The sequence below is a fragment of the Vicia villosa genome, unplaced genomic scaffold, assembly GCF_029867415.1.
Source record: "Vicia villosa cultivar HV-30 ecotype Madison, WI unplaced genomic scaffold, Vvil1.0 ctg.000449F_1_1, whole genome shotgun sequence".
In the NCBI taxonomy this organism is placed as follows: Eukaryota; Viridiplantae; Streptophyta; class Magnoliopsida; order Fabales; family Fabaceae; genus Vicia; species Vicia villosa.
In genome coordinates, this window is record NW_026705213.1 from 935461 (window position 1) to 943840 (window position 8380).

At 35.3% G+C, this 8380-nt stretch overlaps 1 pseudogene; it reads right to left on the reverse strand.

Annotated features, from left to right (window-relative positions):
• Positions 1-3058: 3058 nt before the first annotated feature.
• LOC131628385 (uncharacterized) lies at positions 3059-8125 on the reverse strand (annotated as a pseudogene).
• Positions 8126-8380: the final 255 nt, after the last annotated feature.

Consider the following 8380-nt stretch of genomic DNA (forward strand, 5'->3'; position numbering starts at 1 on the left):
CTTTGTATTAGGAGGGAAAATTAAATTGAAATAAAAGAAAGACAGACTGACTGACTATTTTTGGTTTTTGATTAGCTCGCTGAGATTCCTTGTGAACCTCATGCCTACATATCCCTAATGGAAGTCAGAGCTTTTTGTAGTTCGGGGAACTAATTAGGGAAAATAATTATTTTTTGGTGCCTTGCTTGAAGCTCAAGGTTGAAGCTTGAATTAAATCTCTGTTTACTGTAAAGAGACATGTAGTCATCTTTACAGAGAGGTATTTCTACTATTCCACCACAAACATTAAAAGGTGACAGAAAAGCTGAATTCATTTCATTAAGAGAGAGACTCACTGGGGAAGACATTATTTTCTGCCTTGTATGAAGCCCAAGGTTGTGGCTGACTATTAAGGAAACTGAGTATGGATGACTCTATGGGGAAAAGATCCTGAAGGTTAGAAATCTTTTGACACAGGGAATGTGGTTTATCTGCCTTGTACAAAGCCCAAGGTTGTGGCTACTTGATGGTGAAGGACTCACTGGGAGGACTCTATTTTGTGCCTTGTACAAAGCCCAAGGTTGTGGTTGATTCTCTAGGGGAATACCTATGAGTAAGGTTTTGACTCTAAGAGGAGTATGTGCCTTGTACAAAGCCCAAGGTTGAGGCTGACTTTAAAAATGGGGAAAGATCTACCAATGTGGGATCTTTTGACTCAGAGGGAATTTTGACTCTGTTGAGGATTATCCTATTGTTTAGGAACTAAAGGTTGACCCTACTGAGGATTGTGCTTTTGTTAAGCAGAGATTGAGGAATGAAAGACCTAGGATTGAAGATTGACTCTACTGGGGAATTTGTTTGAGTAATTGACCTAAGGTAGACTTTACTGGGTAATTGGTTCTTATTGACTGAGATTGACCTAGGTGGGACTCAACTGGTGAGATTTATCTTTTTAAAAGTTGAATTTTTGGAAGCTAACCCTTTCCAGGGAATTATGACTTTAGAGGACTGATTTAGGAGGCTAACCCTTTCCAGGGGATTTTGTTAAAATGAAAGAATGATATGGAGGCTAACCCTTTCCAGGGAATTTTTATTTAAATGAATGAATTAATGGAGGCTGACCCTTTTCAGGGATGTTGGATTTAAAGGAGGAGTGATTAACTATTTGAGACTTCTTGTCTAAAGCCCAAGATTAAGGCTGACTCTGAGTGAGAATAGACGGATTGAGACCTAGACTCTGCTAAGGAGGAAAACTATTGGAGATAAAGGTGACAGAGACTGTCCATGTCTCTCATTCCAAATGGTGAACTCAATACTGCGATTGAGGCATTCTTAGCTTGTTTAAAGTCTGGTTTTAAGAATAGAAGAAACTCACCAGGGTAGGCTAAAAGGTGACTAAAGACATGTTCGTATGTTTATAAGAAACCTGATGGGTCCTTGTATACAAGCGCAAGAGTAAGCTGGGAATGCTTTTAAGAAGCCTGTGGGTCCTTGTACAAAGCCCAAGAGGAGGCTAATCGAGGGTCATCGAGGGTCCTTGTTATAGCACAAGAGAAAGCTATGTGGTTTTGAACTTATTTTGGCTCTAAGAAAATGGGTAAGAGGTTTCACCAGGAATAAATCCTCTTGCATGGATGTATCCTATTTCGGTTCTAAGGCTTTTTTCAAGATGTTTCACCGGGAATAATTCATCTTGAGGTTTGAACTAAAGATCTCTAATTAGGAAAGAGCCTTCACCGGGAAGACATTCTCAATCCTAGGCCATAGTCCTATAATATATAATATATATATATATATATATATATATATGTATGTATGTATAGTTTATTTGTCCTAAGGTTTACACTCAGACGTAGTTCTAAACAATATATATACAGTTTATATTTGACACTAATTTAAATGAAAGCTTGTAAATGGAAAGCTATAAAGCCTAAACTGAATGGAGTGGAGGCCTTTGAAGATGTATGTACAAAGCCTTAGCAGTAGCTTGGTTGTTTATTGGCAACAATTGAATATTTATTATAAACAGTTAAAGGTTTTTGAAAACAGAAGAAGTGAAGATGGACATTAGGTCACATAGGTATCTGAAGAGTTTCACCAGGAATAATGCCCTTCAAATACCAGAAGAATGTTTTGAAAATAGATAGAAGATTTTGTAAATACAGTTTTGAAAACAAACTATGAAAAGAAAGAAGGTGTTGGGTCTTACACTCTAATAGAGGCCCAGAGATTTATTTACTGTTTATGAGAAACAGTTGAATGATCGTTTGAAATGATACAAGGTTTTGTTGTCTGAAAACCTGTATCGTCTGTTTAGATCGGAGATTGAAAACAATTTGGAATATTAACAAAAGTCAACTTAATTAGGGTAAAGGCAAGGTCTATACCTAATTAAGACCTAAATGATTAGGGTTTTAATCACAAAAATATGTACAAGAGGTTAAGTTTTGAAAATCAAATGAAAACTAAATTTAAAGTATTTTAAAATACTTAAAAATATGTTATTTTAAACCTAATAAAAATATATCAAATAAATAATATTTTTGTGATTTAATTGATTATTCATAAAATAGATATATTAAATGAGAAGTGTTCAAAAAATGAAGTTAAAATGAATTAATTTTATAGGTTAAATGATTAAATGAAGTTGTGAAGAATTTGAAGAAAGCAAGTATTAAAAAATAACAAAGACAAAAAGTACAACATATAAAATAAATCTAGCTTCTCTAACCGTGGAAAGAGAGTGTGTTTAAATGATATTTGAATAAAAAGGTTTTACAATCTATAGTTGAAATTGATTAATGAAATTCGTTTTGAGAACTTACTGACGCGATGATATGTTCTTGTTGACATGTTCTCTAGAAACCAAACCGCAAAACTTCCCAAGATATACATTGTACCCTACAGATAGAACAAAAACTTTAATAATTCCGGAAAGAAATTGTTTGCGACAGTACATATATTAACTTTAAGATTATATAACAAACCTTGATCATAGGCCGCAAAAGCTGCAGATCCAACAATACCATTATATACCCAACTGAGTCAAAGTAAGCAAAAAGTTTATAAGTTAACTAAATCACAAAAATATGTCTTCCAAATACGAGTTTTCAAACGTGTATACTTATTAAATCCTTTAATTTGTATAAGTAAATTAAATCTCAATAAACGAGCAAAATAGAGATAACATAACTCACTCCATTGATGAATCAAAACACCATGTAGAAGAAAAACAACTTTTTTAGCATCTCTCCTGTCAAATTATAGGGATTAGACTTGTCCATTTCTGAATTATATAGTAATTAATTATATATAAGTGCTGAACTCAAAGGGGTATATCACTAAATTGACGAAGATCCATTTAAATTTTGGTAAAAAGTGAATGTTTTACCTAGGTATTCTTTCCAAAAGAAGAATATATCCATCAGCAGTAATCACGTGAATAGCTTTGTACCGATACCTGTCGCAAGAGTAATGATAAATCATGAAGTTGGAAAATAAGATTCCAAAATAAAACAAACATATATAAATAAATTTGCTTTGCTAGTAATCAACAAACTCAAGACATAGGTGGTTGTTCGATCGAGATCAGACGGTCTAGATTTCAAGCTAAAAATTTGATTTAAAATTTGAAGTGTTTGGGCTAGATCCAACAACCACCGATGTTCTAGCTACACGAATGTTTAAGATTTCTGGCAGCAAGCAATCTAGGTCGTATATAAAGGAAGCTACTCGACAGCATTTACCCGAGATTGTTTATGACATCCTGACATGTTACCGCCTCTGTATTCAAATACTAATAGTTGATTTTCCTTTCAGAAGGTGTGGCGTCTTCCTCCCCTAGTGTGGATATAGAACGGTGGATTAAGTGATCCTTGAGGCTTTGCACTCTCTTATATGCATGTAAATATGAAGCAACATGGTGGATAAAGTGATCCTTGAGGCTTTGCACTCTCTTATATGCATGTAAATGTGAAGGGTGTTTCTCTCTAGAGATATGTAGGGATTTTGACACGACAAAATAAGCTAAATGGAGAAGACAAGTGAAATCCTCAAAAAGAATTTTAGAGAAATTAAAATCCAAAGTAAGATATATGGGACCCAGTTCATCTGATGCCCACTGTTTCTTGTAAAAGCAGCTTCAGAGGCTCTAGAACTATGAGATGCGGGAGACGGATGGCATTAATATCTATCACTATCTTCTTCTACAATGATAAGTATTCGAGGCTTGAATTATCGGAATCCATAGAAAGTTCGTGAATGAATTGGTTGAAAGAAGACGCGCCACTACAAAAGGAAACAAACACGGTGAAGAAAATAGATTGTTACTTGATAGCATTTTATACAAAAACTTTGTCTTATAGCTACTAATGCAATAATGAAAAAGTCTTCTCCATCCAACACGGAAACTATGGTCCTAGAAAAGTAAGTATGAGTTCCCAACCATGAATACCTTTAAGTATTTTTGCATTTCCAGGAACTAATGCTAGCAAAAGTGATGATACTCCGTTGATTATCCTAACATTATTGTTCAATGACTCACAAGTAACAACTTTCACTGACCTATAACAAATTAAGCAAACTTTTGGCTAAATATTTTATATTAGCAATTAATTAACAAAAAAAAGAAAAACATGCTTAAACATTGGTGGATTGCATTGAAGTATAGCAGAACCAAAAGGGAAATTTAACTCCATTAAACAATTAAATGATGCCAATTAAGCATTCAATAAAATATAATATCCTCTACAATAAGAAGAATCTGACAACAATAAACTTGTTCAAATACCATTATTAACCTATCATGTTGAAATGTTGAATGGTATCTCCATGACCGAGTTGCACCTTATGACCAACAATCTCATAAATTAAAAAAAACAACAAAAAATATAAATAGTTAATAAATAATTTCTAAAAGATATTAGAACTTCAAATTCATATCTCATATGCTTTCCCATGTTTAGAAACATCCTTCAACGTCCAATACAAGCATTGACAAGATAACGGATCTATGAAACCGCACAATTTGAACACAACATAGATTATATAAATTTTAAACAGAAATCAGAACAAAAATTACAAAAACTTAGAAATACATTGAGGGGAAAGTTGTCTCGATCAGAAGCTACGCAACTAATATTAATACCGACAAGACCTTAGTGAAGGGAAACGTTATCCCAACGCGTAATACAAGATAACAAGAGTTGTCAACCATTAAAAACCTCTTTCCCTTCCTTGAACTTCTTCTAAGCTTCAGATGCAGACATTTCCCGCTCACTTCAGACTCTCTCTAATATTGGGGTAAAATAGGAGATTAGGGTTTTGAAATTATTTTTGGTATTTTCACATTTAGAAGAAATTAAAGGTTAAGGACTCACTAGAATTTAATAACCAGTTGTTGTTAGGAGATGAGAAGCGTGAATCTGGACAATCAAAGAACAAAGACCGGAACGACCGCTGTCTCATTCGATTGTTAACGGATGTTGCAAAAAGAGAGAACAATGGATATTGTTTTGTTTCAGCAATCGATATATGTGAGAAAAGAGAATGACATATGGAAAATAGTGGTGGAGAAATGATGGTGTGGTGTTTCACCGGCTTGCAATTTGAATGAAGGGTTGAAGACATTTTTGCAATTTAAAAATGGACAATGATATGGTTTGAATTCTTACATTTGGAAAGAGCTGCAGCAGACATTGTATCAAAACCGGTAATAAGAGTAAGCATAGGAACAAAAATGCCACCACCACCAACACCACCAATAGTTCCAAACGCAGATCCTAAAAAACCAATAACTGTCCGCCAAAGCAAGTCTCCAACTAGCTTTCAGTTTCTGAAAAACAAACACAAGAATCAGTTCGTAAAAGAAACCGTTTTCTGAAACTCAAATCAGTTGAATCGGTGTAAATCGGTGTTCGGTGTTCGTCACTCGTTCATGACGCCAGCGTACGTCGTTGTTTCATCGGCATCTGTAAACGCCGAGAGGAGACTGGAGGAGAAGGAGCGACACCGTATGTTTGGGAAAGACAAGGAAGAGAGAGCTTGATTGATTTTAGGGTTTGTGTATTTATCTTTTCAATTTTTCTTTTACTTTTTTAATCTAAAAAAATTATAAAAGAAAATAATTATGAGAGGGAAAACAAAAAAAAGAGGGAAATTTTGGAGGGATATATTATTTTAGGGTTGGGCCACAGTTTGAAGTGAAAATTATAAGGCCGCGGTTTTCTTTTGCGGCTAAAAATATCTGCAGTTGTCTAACCGTGGCAATTGAAGTAAAGGCCACAGTTTAATACTCCGGATTCAATATTTTATAACATAATTCTACGCTTTGAAAACCCTGGTCAAATCATATATGTGGCCACATTTTCTGAGCTGTTGAAAATTTTAGCGTGGCTGTAGGCCAAAAATGTAGTAGTGTAAGTTACTATGATAGTAAAGATATGGTTATTGTCATAGAACCTTGGCATTGAGTTGATGTTGTTTAGACAATGTTGTGACGTGTTGTTTATATTGTATTTTTGGGTGTGCATCATTCGAGTCGCATCCATTGCATTGTTTAAGTTGGCCCAAGTGGCAAATGTTTAAGTTGGCCTATATGGCAAATGTTTAAGTTGGCCCAAGTGGAAAATGTTTAAGTTGGCCCAATGGCAATTGTTTAAGTTGGGAGTTTTACTCCGAATGGTATCACATGCATATGCATAATATTGAGTTGCATTCGAGTCATTGTAATGATGAAGTGGTTGCTATGATGTGTGAATGCATATTGCAAAGTTGAATTCATTTAATATGAATTGTTGATGCATTGTGGATGTGATATATGTGATTAAAAATATAAATAATGAGAATGTGAAGATACATGTATTAATGGCATATGTGTATATGTGGAATATGTGAACCATGTTGGTTGATGATGAATACATGTGGTAAGAGATGTGATTACCTTAAACTTGAAATATGATTATACTTATATACAATTGTTACTTTATGAATGTGTTAGAAGGGTTATGTACTTAGAATCCATATGTTGGTGAAATATGATCATGTACATTGTTTGGTAATTATGTTTGATTACTTGGAATTGTGGAGCTTTATCGAATGAGTTAAACATGTGAATCTTAAGATATTGTATATGAATGCATGTTTATGTGAAGAGTGATGAATTCTTGAAATGTATTCTTGTTGTGTTTTACGTTTCCCATATTATGTTTATTTATAATGATTTGAATTTTCACCCTTCTGCTTGAATGTTACCCTTTGTTGGTAACGTGCAGGTATTCAAGAATTGAAGGATTAGTTGTCGTTAGTCTAAGTCGGGCTGTCTCTTTGATACGTAACACCCGAGGGGTGAACGCTAGTTATTTAGTTGTTTGATTTTGTTGTTGAATAACTATGTTGATACATGGAAAGTAATTGTTGATGTTTAAAATGGTTTTAAGTTGAAAGATGCTATGTTATCAAAGTCGATTAATGTTGTTCTGCTGCTTAATGTTAATAAAGTTAATTCATGTGGTTTTAGTTCATCTATGAAGTGGTGTTATGTATCTATGATGGCATGATATGGTTGTTTAAGTTAAATTGTAATACTCCAATTGTTTGTCGAAATAGAATTTTATAACTCTGATTTTTCTTAATAATTACCGGGGTAGAATTGGGGTCTTGCAAGTGGCGGCACCCTTCTTAGACGCTTTGGCCCTGTAATCAAACTCGGTCCTACGTGCTCGCCATTGATCCTGCAAAACAGACAAACAAGAAATTAGTTAGTAAAAACTTGAACGGGCAAACACTTAGCACAAGTTGCATAAATAAAATGGGTACCCAGGAGACCCATGGCCCCCTCGACTGAGTCACACTTAACAAACTCCTTAATATTAATAGAACGAGGCTCCAATTCCGGCTCCCCGTCAGCATCAAACACCGGTCTCCCTGCATAATCCACCTTTTGTACCAGGGAAAAGCTCCGCACAAAGCCGGACAACTCCTTAAAAGCGGCCCAGTCATCTTCGTCCAGCTCTCCAAGTCTGGTAATGTATTGGTCGGTAGTATATTTAAAGTGATCTAATGACCACTGAAACCGCAACTTCGGCTTCCTCATCATCCTCGGGTCACCAATATCGGTCAAGACCAGTTGACCACGAGCATCCTTCATCGGCACAAGCCAAAAAACCAAGTCCCGAGCTGCCGTTGATTGAGGTCGGAGTAGGAAGTAGCGTGTCTTGAAATGCTTGAGGGAGTAAGAGAAGGTTTAAAGAGTTTCTTCGCCTGCTTCAAAGAAACCCAGCTATACCGCTCGTGGTCCATCTTGTGCTGCACGTGGAAATAATAGAATAGCAGCGAAAGTGTGGCCCCAATCCCCAGATACTGACATGTCAACTCGAAAGCCCAGAGAAAGGCAATAGAGTTC